The sequence below is a fragment of the Gopherus evgoodei genome, chromosome 7 (genome assembly GCF_007399415.2).
Source record: "Gopherus evgoodei ecotype Sinaloan lineage chromosome 7, rGopEvg1_v1.p, whole genome shotgun sequence".
In the NCBI taxonomy this organism is placed as follows: Eukaryota; Metazoa; Chordata; order Testudines; family Testudinidae; genus Gopherus; species Gopherus evgoodei.
In genome coordinates this window covers 61,668,430-61,684,875 of record NC_044328.1, presented here as the reverse complement: position 1 = coordinate 61,684,875, position 16,446 = coordinate 61,668,430, and positions in this window count along the sequence as shown.

Genomic DNA, 16,446 nt, shown 5'->3' with positions numbered 1-16,446 from the left:
AAAAACACTGAGCCTTAAAATAGCTCTGTGTAATCAGACTGTCACTTTGATAAGGGTACATGAAAACCCTTTAAGAACAAAAGAAACAAACAAATAAACAAACAAAATTGATATGGCTAATGTTTTTGAAAAAGTTATAGTATAGAGTGAATGTACATTTCCCCTAGGACATGTGCAGTGTATATTGTAGAAAGGGGTAAAAGAAATGCAAATGAAACGTGCTGCTGAATTAAAATCCTATTAGGGCTGTAAAAAGAGCCGCAATAGGCTGTGTTTTCTTTTTCAGATTCCTGTGTGTTAAAACAGAGTATTTGAGCTCTGCTGATGGCTTTGAATCCAGAAGTCAAGCCTGTGTTGATGCAAATTACCTAACTGATAAAGAAAGGTGAGAACTGCCAGCACAAAAGAAGCTGCAAATAAATAACATACCTGGTCAGCAAACAAATTGCCTACATAAAAGGCATGGTATAACAAGATACCTTTAATAGATTTGATGCTAATGATATTGTTAATATTAAACATTGAAATAAATTTAATGTTAGTAATACCCCTGTAACAAGTTAGAGTGTATGATTTTTGGAAAAATCCTTTAAAGTAATATGGTAATGATGCTTCTCAGCTATTACCTGTGAATAAACTTAAAGCTTAACACAGCAGGAAAAACATTACAAAATTGGTCTGCTATATAAGAGGAAAAACTTGAGGTACACCACCTCATGAATTTAATAACTAAACAGTGGAATAATTTTTGCATAACCCTTAAAATGTAGAAGCCATTAAAATCTGGCCTGCCTATAAAACAAACAAGGGTCTTTGTAAAAGAACGGAATCTTTAACCAATAATCAATGTCACCCCAAAAGGGGTAGAAAAACGTTATTTTTGTCTTTCAGATAATCCAAAGTACTGTATAATGGGCTATGTGTATGTGTTAATTCTTGGGGGAAAGTGTTTAAAAAGTGTTGGCAACCTACCAGAAGACAAATGTAAATGTAATGTAAGTACTGTGTTTACCAATAATCGAATTTACTATTTGCCACAACAACAACAAAAAGTCTCAGCTTACTGTAAGCATTGATTTAGCTGAGTTGTCTCTCAATCTTGGCATTGAATGGCAAACAGTTACCAATCATCTATTAAAAGGTAAAAAGGTAATATAGTTCCTAAAAAAAAAAAAAAAAAAAAAAAAAGGAGGGGGGAACTGGACCATTCATATTATATACACAAATGGGGACATGTTAAGAATTGCCACTGCAGAAAAACATAACAACTTACCATTGGTATAACATATTTTCTGAATGGTCTCCCACAACTACTGGCATACTAATGTTTCTACCTCTAATTGTTTTTGGTTTTAAATTGTATGTGTTTAATTAAAATGTTTAAAATGTGCTGGTAGATAAAACAAATGTATGCAAAGCTAAAGCCACAGGCTCAAATCACCTCCCAGTATTTTCTATTACATGGACTAAATAAGAAGTGACACTGGCGATTAATAATCTTAGTGTCAAAAGGGAGATATGTAGAAGCTGGATTTTATAATGTACTATGAGAATTAATGTACGATTTGATTTCATCCTGCTAGCCACTTTTTTTTAAATAGCAGAAAGAAATGACCCCCTGGGATTGTAAGATTCTGTTTTCCCATATGCATTACAAATTGGGCCCTCTCTAACTCTTTGTTTTAAGATTTAAGTAGTAAGAGACAGGATTCTCTATTGTGTCTATGTTAAGTAAATTAGAGAAACATTGAAGGCCTGGGTCTCAATGTAAATTGTCTTGGTTATTAATTGTAAAACTTGCAAGGTTTAATTTACAATGCTTTTTTGCTCGATATAAAATACTACTGTTTGTATTCTCAATCTATTTGTGTGAATGAGGAATGTATGCATCAGGAAAAGATAAGGTGTGAAGGCCATTGTTATAGCCAGAGTCAAGGAAGAAGTAGTAAAGAGACTTAAAGAACATCAAAGAATCACCAGGCAGTACTTACTACCCCGACGGCTGTTAAACTGTGTGGCATCTCAGAGTGGATACATGCTTCGCCGTGTAAAAATGCACCACCCCCAGTGAACCAATCATCACCTCAGGACCACGCAGAGTCAATTTTGACTCCAGAAGAAGACGTAGAGGAACAGCCTGCAATACCTTACAATCTACGCTCTCGTAAGCATTGCCGGAAGCAGATGACTACATAAAGCAAGGCCCAAGAAGAACCAGTAGTGAGCCTAGCGCCTGCTGTCTGGTGGACATAAAACTGTGACTGCAGTTCCCTCAGTTGAGGTTGTCAGAACCAGAAGGGCCCTGCCTCCAACATGCACCTCTGGTGGTGCCTGTTCCTTGGCTGTTGGTGTCTTAAGGTCTGGGGAGTCCACAATGATAATTCTTTTATCCAGCAGCAAGTGTGGATAGCTCAGACCCTTAATATTTCTAAATGCTAGTTCTGCAGCCACATCCCAGCCCACTCTCAAACTGGTGTTCCTGTCCTGGCTACCCATTCAATTCCCCAGACCTCACTGGAGGTCTTTGTCCGTTTAACACAATATGGAATCATAATGACACCTGGGAAGAGGCTATTGGCAGTTCTTTTATCCCACTTGGGGGAGTAATACACTAGGCAAAAAGGCTCCTGAGGTTACAAGCAGTAGTTAAAATAATGGCAAATAAAACCAGAGGAAGTTTAGGAGCCTTGGCCAAAGAAACAGAGGCAATCTGACAGGTGGCCCTCCAGAACCGTCAGACATTGGACATAGTGCTGGCGGCCAAAGGAGGGACCTGTGCTCTCATTGGAAAACAATGTTGTCTGTTTATACCTGACGATACCAATGAGGTAATAGATCACGCTAGCCACTTAGAACAAATCGCATATCTTCCCCATGAAGATCCGAGTTCTTTATGGAAGTGGCTAAGTAACCTGTTCAATTTCTCTGGCATAGGAAACTGGTTGTTTCAGAGAGCCCTAGTTATCCTGTTTGGAATCTTAGTGATTTTTGTATGCTTTCAGTTAATCTCCTGTTGTATCCAGAATTGTGTCACCCAGGTGACTGTCCCAAAACAGAGTGCTAATATGATGATTTTGAATATCACTGATGAACAAAGAGATAAGGAATGATTAATGTGTGGAACCCAGTAATTGTTGGTCATGGTGTGCGCTTGACCAAAAGGAGGGATTATGAAAGTAGAATGAATTATATTATGAAAATAGAAAGGATTAAAGAAATGCTGTCTGTACCTTTAAGCAAAATTGTTGGAATGCTGCAATCCAGGTGTCGGGAATACAGACATTAACATAGAACAATTGCAACGTTTAAGGGCAATTGGTGAAGTATTAGCCTTAGATGGATAAGAGTTAGTAAGGAAGTAGGATATGCGTGCTGTGCCCCAGGTGAATTTTACTGTTTTGCTTTCTTTGTCCCTTTGTCTAATTCCCGTTCTTTTATCTGTATAAATAAGACTGTTTGGGTCTTGCATGGCCACTCACATTATCTGGGAGCTATTGGCGGAGCGCTGCGCTAATAAAACAGAGTGGTCTGACAAACTGTGAGTCCTGAGTCTAACTTTGACAACACCCAGCTTCTGGCAAACAGAGGCTAATGACACTCAGAGCATGGTGTTGCATCCCTGACTATCCTGGCTAATAACCATTTACCATGAACTGATCTAATTCTTTTTTAACCCAGTTACAGTTTTGGCCTTCACAACATCCCCTGGCAATGAGTTCCATGGGCTGACTCTGCATTGTGTAGAGAAGTACTTCCTTGTGTTTGTTTTAAACTTGAACCCTATTACTCTCATCGGGTGACCTCTGGTTTTTGTGCTATGTTAAGGAGTAAATAACGCTTCCATATTTACTTTCTCCATGCCCGTCAAGATTTTACAGACATCTATCATACCTCTCCGAGTTGTCTTTTCCAAGCCGAAAAGTCTGTGTCTTTTTAATCTCTTTTCATACAGAAACTGTTCTATTCCCTTAACCATTTTTGTTGCCCTTCTCTGTACCTTTTCCAATTCTAGCATATCTTTTTTTGAAAGAGGGCGAGCAGATCTGCACACAGTATTCAAGATGTGGGCGTACCATAGAGGCAGTGATATTTTCTGTCTTATTATCTACCCCTTCCTAATGGTTCCCAACGTTGTTAGCTTTTTTTACTGCCCTGCACAGTGAGCAGATGTTTTCAGAGAACTCTGAAGATCTCTTTCTTGAGTGGTAACAGCTCATTTAGACTCCATCGTTTTGTATGTATAGTTAGAATTATGTTTTCCAATGTGCATTACTTTATAGATTCATAGATTCATAGACTCTAGGACTGGAAGGGACCTTGAGAGGTCGAGTCCAGTCCCCTGCCATCATGGCAGGACCAAATACTGTCTAGACCATCCCTGATAGATATTTATCTAACCTACTCTTATTTATCAACATTGAATTTCATCTGCCATTTTGTTGCCCAGTCATCCAGTTTTGTAAGATCCCCTTGTAACTTTTCTCAGTCTGCGCTGGACTTAACTATCTTGAGTAGTTTTGTATAATCTGCAAATTTTGCCACCTCACTGTTTATCCCTTTTTCCAGATCATTTATGAATATGTTGAACAGAACTGGTCCCAGTACAGACCCCCGGGGAACAACACTATTTACCTCTTTTCATTTTGAAAACTGACCATTTATTTCTACTCTTTGTTTCCTATCTTGTAACCAGTTACTGATCCATGAAAGGACATTCCCTCTTATCCCATGATTACTTAGTTTGCCTTAGAGCCTTTGGTGAGAGACCTTGTCAAAAGCTTTCTGAAAGTCTAAGTACTAATCTCCACTGGATCACCCTTATCCACGTCTTTGTTGACCCCCTCTAAGAATTCTGATAGATTGGTGAGCCATGATTTCAAAAGTCATGTTAACTCTTCCCTAACCCGTGTTCATCTGTGTCTGTTTTTCTTTAATATTGTTTCAAACAGTTTGCCTGGTATTGAAGTTAGCCTTATCTGCCTGTAATTGCTAGGATCACCTCTGGAGCCCTTTAAAAAATTGGTGTCACATTAGCTATTCTCCAGTCATCTGGTATAGAACCTGATTTAAGTGATAGGTTACATACCACAGTTAGTAGTTCTGCAGTTTCATGTTTGAGCTCCTTCAAAACTCTTGGGTGAATACCATCTGGTCCTGGTGACTTCCTACTGTTTAATTCATCAATTTGTTCCAGAACTTCCTCTAATGACACCTCAATCTGGGAAAGTTCCTCAGATTTGTCACCTAAAAAGAATGGCTCAGGTGTGGAAATCTCCCCTGCATCCTATACAATGAAGACTGATGCAAAGAATTCATTTAGTTTCTCCATTTTATCTTCCTTAAGTGCTTCTTTAGCTCCTTGATCGTCCAGTGGCCCCACTGATTTATTAGCTGGCTTCCTGCTTCTGATGTACTTAAAACATTTTTTGCTGTTAGTTTTTGAGTCTTTAGCTAGTTGCTCTTCAAATTCTTTTTTGGCCTGCCTGATTATACTTTTACACTTGACTTGCCAGAGTTTATGTTCCTTTCTATTTTCTTCAGTAGGGCTTAACTTCCAAATGTTGAAGGATGCCTTTTTGCCTCTAATCGCTTCTTTTATTTTGTTGTTTAGCCCTGATGGCACTTTTTTGGTCCTCTTACTATGTATTTTAATTTGGTGTATACAGTAAATTTGAGCCTCTATTACAGTGTTTTTTAAAAGTTTCCATGCAGCTTGCAGGCATTTCACTTTTGGGAGTGTACTTTTTAATTTCTATTTAATTAGCTTCCTAATTTTTGTGTAGTTCTTCTTTCTGAAGTTAAATGCTACTGTGGTGGGCTTTTTGGTGTGCCCCCCCTCAAGGATATTAAATTTAATTATACTATGGTCGCTATTACCAAGCGGTCCAGCTATCTTCACCCCTTGAATGAGATCCTGTGATCCACTTAGATCTAAATCAAAAATTTCCTCTCCTCTCGTGGGTTCCAGGATTAGCTGCTCCAAGAAGCAGTCATTTATGGGGTCAAGAAATTTTTTCTATGCATCCCATCCTGAGGTTTGACATGTACCCAATTTCAACATTACATTATGCCCAAAGGCTAATAAGAAGTGACATATTGCAACTGTCTTCCTGTGATCATGGAATTAAAAGGCTGGAAAAACATGGGTTGGTTTTCACACAGCATTTAAAATCTCTTGATGTTCTGTAGAGCCAGACATACACTCCAGTAGGAAACATACACCTCATGGGCTCACGTATTACAAAAAGAGGCTATAAAGTTATCAGATATAAATGTTGCAGACTTTAATTTGGGAACATCAGTTTAAAAAACTGGCCTGCATGTTTCCTGAAAGACTGAACTGTGGACAGTCTAAATCATCACAAGCGTGACAGGAAAACTCGTTTAAATGAAACAATTATTTCCTGCTCTCCATCTTGTTTTGAAGATATCTAGGTACTTTTGCCAAGTATGCTGCTATGGTTTGGAGGCTCAGAGGATTAGAACTGGAGATACGAAGCCTTTGTGACACCTAAAGCACCATTTCTAATCCAGACTATGTTGGTCTTTACCGTCTGAGCTCTATTAGAGACCTCTGCGAGACAAGTTGATTATATCAGTACAGTTTGTGTAAGACTGGTGTCCACACCACAAGAAATTGCCATTACACTTAGCATTCTTATTGGACAGCATCTGCAAAAAAGCCAAAGATTCATAGAGAACAGAAATCTTGTCACCCTAGGATGGGCTCCCTCCAGATCGGGTTTGAAGCACACTAGGAGACCACGAGCTGTTTGCTCCATCTTATCCAATTGACTTCAGCACAAAAGCCAATGTGCTCTCTTGTTCAGATCACATCTGAGTGGCCCACCCAGCAGTGGGAAGGATGTGAGTGTACAGAGCAAGGGCAAAAGTAGATACCACTTCTCCCCAGAAAGGATGAAAATGCCGCTGTTGTCCTACGTGACCAGGCAAAGGTGCATACAGAGAAATGTGTCAGGTTTTTCCTCAAGCACTGTAGCTGTCAATCTGATACTGTTCAAGCACATTAAATTCAACTCACAATTATAAAGAAGCAAAAATGGCAGTAGCAATGAGGGGCTAACTATGAGTGAGTGCAAGGAACTTCCATTGAAATTAACAAAGTTAAAAGTAAGAGGAACCATAGATCAGCTTTTGTTTGTAATAGTCTTGTAATGATAATTTAATATCAGTCAATTATCTTCATTATCAGGATCATTATTAATGGGACACGGTCAAAGGGTTTGGGGTTTTGTTTTGTTTTTTGTTTAGACAGATTTTGGTTTAAGTTTATACTTCCATTCCATTGATATAACTTGGAAATGTTCTTTCTCTATCTTTAAAAAAAAATTATTGACAAACATTAGGGTTCTTACCCAGTGTGTTTCTTGTGGCCTTTGGGGCTGACTTTTTTTGTCTGTGCCAATTTACTATGAAAGCTTAGGATGCTTGCTGCTAGTTCACTCCTCTCTCTATCACTAGGTGGTATTGCAGGGTAATTTTGCTTTGAATTAGTAAAAAATGTAACCTTTTTTCCATGGCTTAAATATAATGCAAATATAACAAACCATTCCCTGGGGTTTGTAAACATAAACTCCCTTTATCTACTTAAATTTTATCTGTCTTAAATAAAAAAGAACTAGAGAGTATATCCTGCGCACTTTGAGAGTGAAAGAAATATAACAGGAGCAGAGGAAAAGGACATGAGAGGACAATTCAATAGTCAGTCACCAGCTGAATTCCTTACTATTTACTTTCAAAGGGCAAGAAACAGCCAGGACTTAGGACTGAGAAGCTCTGTGAAACATTCAGGGAGCAGAAGATTTTAGAAACAAGCAAACCTGGTATTGTAAAGGGAACTGACTGAAATCTTAAGAACCTGGAACTGGGACCACTGGGGCTGTATTATTTGAGAATTACCATTCTAACTGTATCAGTTTATTAAGCTATACCACTTTATACCATATTAAGCACTTTTAAACCAGTTTAATTGCACCTACACTGTAAATTGTATTGCTTTGATTATAGTGATTTTGAAACTGATATAATTACAGTGGTACAAAAACCTAGGTGGAATCCTGGCCCCATAGAAGTCCATGGCAAAACTTCTGTTGACGTCATTGAAGCCAGGATTTGTGTGTAGACTAGCCCCTAAATTAACAGGAGTAGAACAGAGCCTATTGTCTATAGTATGTCACTTTTAGTAGCTGAATATGAATTAACTGATCAATTGTGCATTGCCCCATGTATTCACTTTACGAAAGGTGCATCAGCATGGGAAATGCCTTGTCTTCACAAAGCATGAAACTTTTAATGGCAGGGAAGGATCAATCCATGAACCCCTTATCCCCCAAAAATAAAATCCAGAGTTTTCTTAGGTTTGGCCTAAGAACAATTTTTGTACTGGCATTGTTCCTTAGGGTGTGACTTTTTTCACCAGTATACTTATAACAGTACAACCCCTAAAGTGGAAGCAGTTAGAGAGAGAGAGAAAGGTGCCTTAGATCTGTACACAGCTTATTCCCCTTCCCATATGAGAATAATCTATACTGCTATAGACACGTTTATACATCCAAACCGGTACAATTAAAACAGTACAACTTTTCTGTATAGAGAAGGCCTTTAGAAAAATACCTTTCTGTCCTTCCCCTTGGATAGCTGCATCCCAAGCAAAAGAATGGGTTACAGTAAGGTGTGTGCAAATGAAGGAAATGAGTGAAGTCAATTGGAAGGTATATTTTATCTTGTCCGTGATGGCTGTGATTTTGTTGTCCTTTATAAAAAGTAACCTCACCACCGCTCCCAGTCCCCACACACATGCTCCTAGAAACCAAGTTAAGGAAGAGCGTAACTCCCATTCCCACCTTCCTGTGTTCTCTCTGTCCTTCAGAGTGAGACACATCTCCTGGAGATTGATAGATGCGTTAAGATCAGTTTACACATGAAAGGGTAATTGATCCCCTGACGTTCCACAGACAGCCGTTCACTGTGTATGTTGTGCAATTTCAGAAGTAAATCAGAATTACGAGTTATATCTCGGGAGGGGGGGAGGAATAGAGAAGGGGGAAAAATGGAACTTGTCTCCTTTCAGGCTTAGAAAACATGTTGTATTAGAAAAGGTGTTAACTGCCGACAGGTTTTAACTGACATGGTGATAAATATGACTTAGTAACAAAGTTTGTTTTCTCTATTGAGTACACTTCCATCTCCAAAAGCCTGAAGAGATTCCCACTTGTCTCTGTAGGATTTGGCTTGGGCTCCTTAACAGGGATGAGTTGTGCCAGTATTACTAAATGGCCTCTGGGATTGATACTGCTACTGCCACGGATGTATTTATTTATGTAATAACTTGTTGGCTGGTGTGGCAATGAGGAGCCAGAAGCAGCAAAATTCAGCATCATCCATTCTTTGTCATAGATCCCTTGCAAAGAAGAGGGAGTTGCAAAGGGAAGCTCCCATAATGATAACTGCAAATTTTGCATGAGCCTTTACCACCAAACATTTCCTCCCAAGCAATCCCCACCCCAATCTCTGTCCTCTTGGGAACCAGAATAAAGAATCATTTTTAAAACTGTGAACAAGTGCTCTGCAACAGCTGCTGGAGTCCTCAAAGTAGGCAGCCAAAACTGACCTGTAGAAAGTAGGGGCTAGAGCTACATAGGGACAGAGTACAGATCATACTGTATCTGACTCTAAACAGACCCAGCAGAACCTACTTCCTCAAACTGAGAAGCCTTCACTGCTCTGCATGATACAGAACACTGCCAACTTTACCTAAAAGTTCTGAATGTAGCCAGCTGTCACACCAAGCTATTGCCTGGATGGGTGTTTGCTCCTATTGCTGCATTGCAGCTTTTGATGAGCTATCCCTCCATCCTAGAAATGAATGAAGCCAGGCAAAGTTTTCCACTTTCCCCACAGTACCCAATGAAGTGAACATTCTAGGAGGAGGATTATATGACGATTAGCTCTCTTTCTAATTTCAGCTGTACTGCAAAATATTACAAGTACTTCAGAAGCACCTCAGAGCTCTGAGTCCCATCATTTCCAAATTATCACCTTGAACACCCAGTGCAACAGAAGGAGAAAATGGTAAATGCTCACATTTCAACAATAAAAAAAAATTAGGTTGTTCTCCCTCCTTTGGCCAGAATCTAGCTGCTAAAGTAACATAAAACAAAATTAAAACTGAAGGGACTTTAATACTGATAGGACATTTTCCCTTCGCATGCCTTCCTTTATCAGCACTCACAGACACTTGAACAGGGAGTGCTGCATCAGAGCATCAGCTGTTTTTCAAGTTTTTAATGTTTCATTTCCTGCATTCTTACTGGTAGTCCAACCACAGCCAGGACTCGGATAATAAGTGGCTTTGCACCTATGCCAGCTTGGGTTTAACTCTTCTTTCTACACGCTAAACAGCTTGGAGCTGTGATTAGTCCCTTGCTGGCACATCTCTTCAGCATATTCTGATTTGAAGCCAACAAAATAAAAAAGAAGTTGGACTGGGATATGAGGCAGGTAATTCTGCTGCTATTGCAAGTGCTGGATACTTAGACCTATCATCTTCTAATGCTTTCCTACAGCTGCTGGTTGCCTGTTCAGAATGAAACATACACTGGGGGGGGAAGGAGAAGGTTGAGTTTCTCCTACTAAAATAGATGTTGTCCAACATCCATATACCACCTGGTGCCCTTAACCAAAATTTCCTCTCCTCCTAGGTATTGCTTACCTTGCTATTCATGGGTTGGTTGGTTGCTTCCTACTGCCTCAGAGGTGACTGCATTTCACTGGTCCGGTATGTGTATCATAGCATTAGACCAAATTCTGAGCTCTATGTTCACTTTTTCCTGAGCTCAAATTCTCATTGGAGTTGACCTGGCAAAGGGCTCAGCAAAAATGACAAAGGGCTTCAGGATCTGATCCACAATGTGCAAAGTGCTTTGGGATCCTAGAGCAAAGTGAAATCCTTTTTACAATGTTTCTCCCCACCCAATTCAATCCTATGTGCAAAATCATTGGCTCTGGAGTATCCAGGCAGAAAGGAAGCTCTGTACAGTATATTAGACAACAGTAACACCTTCATGATTTGTGAACAGAAAACATAAAAGGCTACAGAATATCAGACTTCCAGCTCCCTCTCCTGGCAGAGCACTGTTGTAGTGGTAATTGAACTCCGGGGCTGTGTGTGTGTATTGCACGCACCCCAGGCACAATCAAGCTAGCTTGAATTCAGGACCAAAGCACAAGAAGCTAAAATGCAAAGGGACTTTGCCATCGGTGAGTAATAGCTCCTCTCAGTAAGGAACCTAGTGGTAATAATGCAGACATAGCTCTACCAGCAGATTAATACAGGATTAGCAAAGGCAAAATCTATTCTAGTGAAGACCATCTGTGACATAGCTTTAGCTGCATAAAAAAAATATGTACTTCAGCACAGATAAAAACTTTATTGCCGCATATTATCTATAGTCCTTAAAGTTGGGGGTAGTTTATTTTAATCTTTAATATTTTGATACCAGATTAATTTGCATGTGCAACTGTGCTGTGATTCCTCTCCACTGCCTCTGCCCTTCACTGTTTGCTGATTGTGTTTATAGGCATTCCGCCCTATAGAATGCTTTCCCAGATTGTAACTCTACCTTTATGAAATATGCAGGAACTACTATTGCTTCTTTTTTCCGAATCCATCATTAGAACATGTGATGTAGAATGCTGGGGCTCTTATTATTCATCTTCTGTCCTGCAGAACCATATGTCGCCTTTCCATAGGTTAAGGCACCTACCATTGATCCTGAGTTCTGCAGAGCACCCATTGCATCCCTGTGTCCTGGCAGTACCTTATCAAGAACATCTGTGATATCGCCAGATGTGGAAGTGCCACAACCGTCATCTTGGCAAAGAATTAAACCCAAGGACCTCAGGAGCTAAAAGAATACGACACTACAGTTTGTGCCAAAGGACCAAGTCCTGCAGCTGCCAGGGATGAATTGGGCTCAATAAATGTGTTATTTTAAAACATATAATGAGCTGGGCTCCCTGCCTAAAACAGTCAAACCCCCTAATCTACCCATTTCTATTAGTGACTTTTAAGACACTAGTTCTATTTTTGGTGTTAAAAAAATAATTTTTAGGCTCTTTGTTTCAGTTATTCTTTTATTTTCTTTTGTTTTTTTTCCTGTTTCTGAAAGGGGATGTTCCCTCGTCAAGGGCTTGATCCAAAGATGATTGTAGTCAATAGGTACCTCCCCACTGACTTGAATGGACTTTGACTAAGACTGCTCTCAAGCCGGGGCCTGTTGAGACTCCCTTTAAAACATCTCACTGTCCATTTTTCATTTACATTATTTCAATTGGGAGGATAGAAACCGGGCTTCCTTCAGGAATCAGTCTCTAGTTCTTTCAGCTGTTTTAGGGCGTTATTTGAAGCTGATTGTTTTTAATAAGAATAGGTGATTTGGAGAAATAAGCAGCACCCTGTTGAAAGTGCTGGTTTTGCAACATGGTCCCCTTTTGTTCAGCTGAGGTGCTTTGTCACTGCAGTCTGCCACGAGTGATATTCTTTAGGGATTGGTGAGATTCTTGAAGAGAATCTGTGTATGTGAGAATTTGTGGTTCTCCTTGTAGCTGTCTAGCCTCCCTTTGTCTGGTGATGCTGACCTGTTTTTGAGAGAGAAATGCTCAGCCTTGGCCTGTGGTTGGGGACTGGCCTGGGACTTGGGAGACCAGCATGCAATTCCTTTCTATGTCAAAGATTTGATTGTGTGTGGCATTGGGTGAGTCACTTCTGGTATGTCCATATTGTATTGTAAATCTGGATCTGTGGGACTTAATGTTTGCAAGCCCATGCTTGAGCATTCACACTGCATTGTAAAACTCGGTTAACAATTGCTTGACTTGGGTCTTACAGCCAGGCTAATGTATCCACATTGTAGTATACAAGCCTTCTGACCTGAACGGTGTCCATGTTGCAAAATGACAGAACTTAAACCCAAGTTACAGTGGGACTTGGACTGTGACTCACCCACCCCCAGTAGGGTGCTAGGATCTGGATCCTGAGTGTTTGCTGACCTGAGTCAGACTGATTTGTGTGTGACTAGCAGGGGGCTTGGGCTCAAACCTGAGTCAGAGTCTAGCCTTAGTGTGCAATGTAGACATACCCTTAAAGTACTTCAACTCTGCAAAGAAAAAAACCCATGGTAGTTAGTCTCAGAACCTGGGTCAACAGACCAAGGCTAAAAATAGCAGTGTAGACATTTCCACTTGGGTTGGAGCTCAGGGTCTGAAGCCCAGTGAGGGATGGGGCTCAGAGCCCAACTGCCAGCCCAAGCAGGAACATCTACAATGCTATTTTTAGCCCTGTAACTTGAGCCCCATGAGCCCAGGTCAGCTGACCCAGGCCCTGAGACTCGATGCCATGGTGGGGTTGTAGTTTAGGCATACCCTTAGTCTCTCTGGCTCCACTCCTCAAAGGCACTCAAGCATTGCTCACCACTGCAACTCCTAACCACTAGGCCGGTGGCCACCCAATGGAATTCTCAGCCCTGGGTGAGGCTCTCAACGTCCCTGTAAAAGGTCTGAGGACAGTTAAATGCCTAACAGTGGGATCTTCAGAAGCCAGGGAGCTGCCTCTCCAGGAGTGAAATGCCAAGGAGAGGTGGTGAGGAAAAGAGGGGCTTAGGCACCTAAACAGCTGACCTAGTGTGCCTAGCTGATGAGACAGAGAGGTACTTCCCTCTGCTTGTGATCCTCAGCCACAAACCCTCTCATGGAGTTAAGCATCTAGGGCCATGGCTACACTGGCGCTTTACAGTGCTGCAACTTTCGCGCTCAGCGGTGTGAAAAAAACACCCCCTGAGCACTGCAAGGTACAGCGCTGTAAAGCCTTAGTGTAAACAGTGCCACAGCGCTGGGAGCGCGGCTCCCAGAGCTGCAAGCTACACCCGTAGAGGATGTGGAGTACATGCAGCACTGGGAGAGCTCTCTCCCAGTGCTGGCGCTGCGACTACACTCGCACTTCAAAGCGCTGCCGCGACAGCACTCCCACGGCAGCGCTTTGCAGTTTCAAGTGTAGCCATACCCTAAGCCAGGTTAGGTAAATTAGCACATGTACTAGGAGCCAGAACTGTGTTTGTCTCTCTCTCTGTCTCTCTCTCTCTCTCCAGCTCATGCTTCATATCTCTCATACTCCTCCTACATTTCCCTGTGCCACTGGCAGTCTTTTGTGGGGCTGCGTTGCAGCACTTCTGCTTATCAATGTCCTGCATCTGGCCCTGCAGCTGTAGGGTCTGATTGGTATCAGGCATGCCCAGAGCACAGCTAGAGGATTGGGCCCTGCTGGTGAGAAAGGCATTCGCCCCCATTTAGTTTGAGAGCTTCCGCTTGATCTAGGGCTCCAAGCTGCTCAGTAGTGGGGGCAAGCATTAGGGCTTAGGCAGCTATGCAAAGGCTGACTGGTGGAAATGTAGGCACTAGGGAGCTAGATGACAGCTGAGATGTGGTTTGGAAAAAAATCAATGGCACCAAAATGGTGGAATTGGGTGCCTGAAGAGAGTTGCCTAAAAATCTTTGTGGATCTGTTCCTCTAAGCAATTCTGATCCCTGTCTGTAAAACAGAGACAATTCTCCCGTCTCACAGGAGTGCTGTGAGGACAGCGATGGGAGCCCTACAAACATCTACTCAGATTAAGTATAGCAGCTACATTTATGAATTATGTTTCTATGCTTGTTCAGTCAATTAGAAATATTCAGAACACGTTTCAACGATTTGCAGCAAGTGAGTAAACTTGATATGTTCTGGTGAGTGTTGTGTGAATCTCTGTTGGTTTAGCCTTTGCCTCTTTAACTATAGGGTTTCTATTTCTGAGAAGACAGTTTGACAGAATTGTTCCAAACTAGAAACAAATACCATGAGGCCTTCATCCTGTATCGGAGTCTGAGTGTCACTGTCCCTATAAAGATCTTGGGGTTCAAGCTAAAAGATCTGGGGCTAAAGCATTGGAATTCTTTTTAAAGCCAAGTTCGGTTGTAATTCTGGGAGCATCTCATAAGAAAAGAGCCTTCCCTTATCTTCAGGAATTTCTAGTCCTCTCTTTCACCTTTCTACATCATCTCTGAGTTTGGTTTAAGGAGTGAGACCTTGAATATATTCCAAGGACCACTAAAGTAAGGCCAGAGCTGCACAAAGGGGATTTAACAGGGCTGAGGATGTGACCCTAAAATGTATCATTACACAGCCAAGATTTCTGGTTCTAGAAGAGTTTCTGGGAGAGAAGGTGATTCTCCACATACAGGTCAGTATACAGTTATTGTATCTTCCTAGGGGACAGGACTGGTCTATGGCATAAAGGCTTTGTCTACACTATGCTGCTTTTAGGGACACGGCTGTACTCTTGCTGATAAAGCACTGTTTACACCAGCGCTTTTCCTCCACAAAACTTTTGTCTTTTGGGGAGGGGCTTGTTTTTTTAACACCTCTGAATGACAAAAGTTTTGTCGTTCACTTGCCAGTGTAGACAAAGCCAGAGAGAGAGAGAGAAATAAACAAGTTGTTTGGGTTTTTTTTTAAGGAATAACAAAGATCTGTTAAATACCAGAGTAGGAAATGAGATTGATTAAAATCAGAATGTATTCACATTCAATTGCAAGTTATTCTAGGAAATGTAAAATACAGATCTCTTAATTAGAGTGATGCAAAAGACTTCTTAAAATCAAAGGCTCCAAACTTGCAAATATTTCCACACTTCATGAGCTAAGCTCTGTTCCTGCACTGAACTCCATGCATAGCAAATAGGGCTCCATTCTAGTGCAGCCCTATGCCCATGGACAGCTCAGAACAGGGTCTGGCCCTAAAACTGATTTTCTCCTAAAGGTACCAACAGGAAATTTGAACATCGGCTGTCAACTCCTACTTATCTGGCATTTTGAGCTTAAAACAGTGGTTTAATTAATCTCTTGTTTGGGATTTTGTCCTTGAGGTTTCCAAAAGACTCTTTATAAAAAGATTTTTTATGGCAGTGATTATATTCTTGTGGTAGCATCTGAACTAAATATTAATACGCTGTATCCTGGAATATGTCTTGAAATTAAAAATTAAACGATGGGCCAAACTTCCTGCTGGCATAATGCCACTTAAGTTAATGGAGTTATATCATAGGGAGTTTGACTATACATATGTAGGTGAGTTAATGTAAAATTTTCTCCTGCTCTTGTTTTTGACTGAGAACATATGCCCAGAATCCCAAATATGTTCATGATTTTTTCATATTATGCTTCTCATTTTTGATCCTATATTTAATTTTCTCACTTTGTGTTTAGAGAGATTTTTAAAATGTATAAAGAATATTAAAGAGTAAATAATATATAGGGTCAAATCTCTGGTCTCACAGAAGTCAATAGCAAAACTCTTTTTGGCTTTAATGAGTTCAGGTTTGGTTGGTGTGTGGT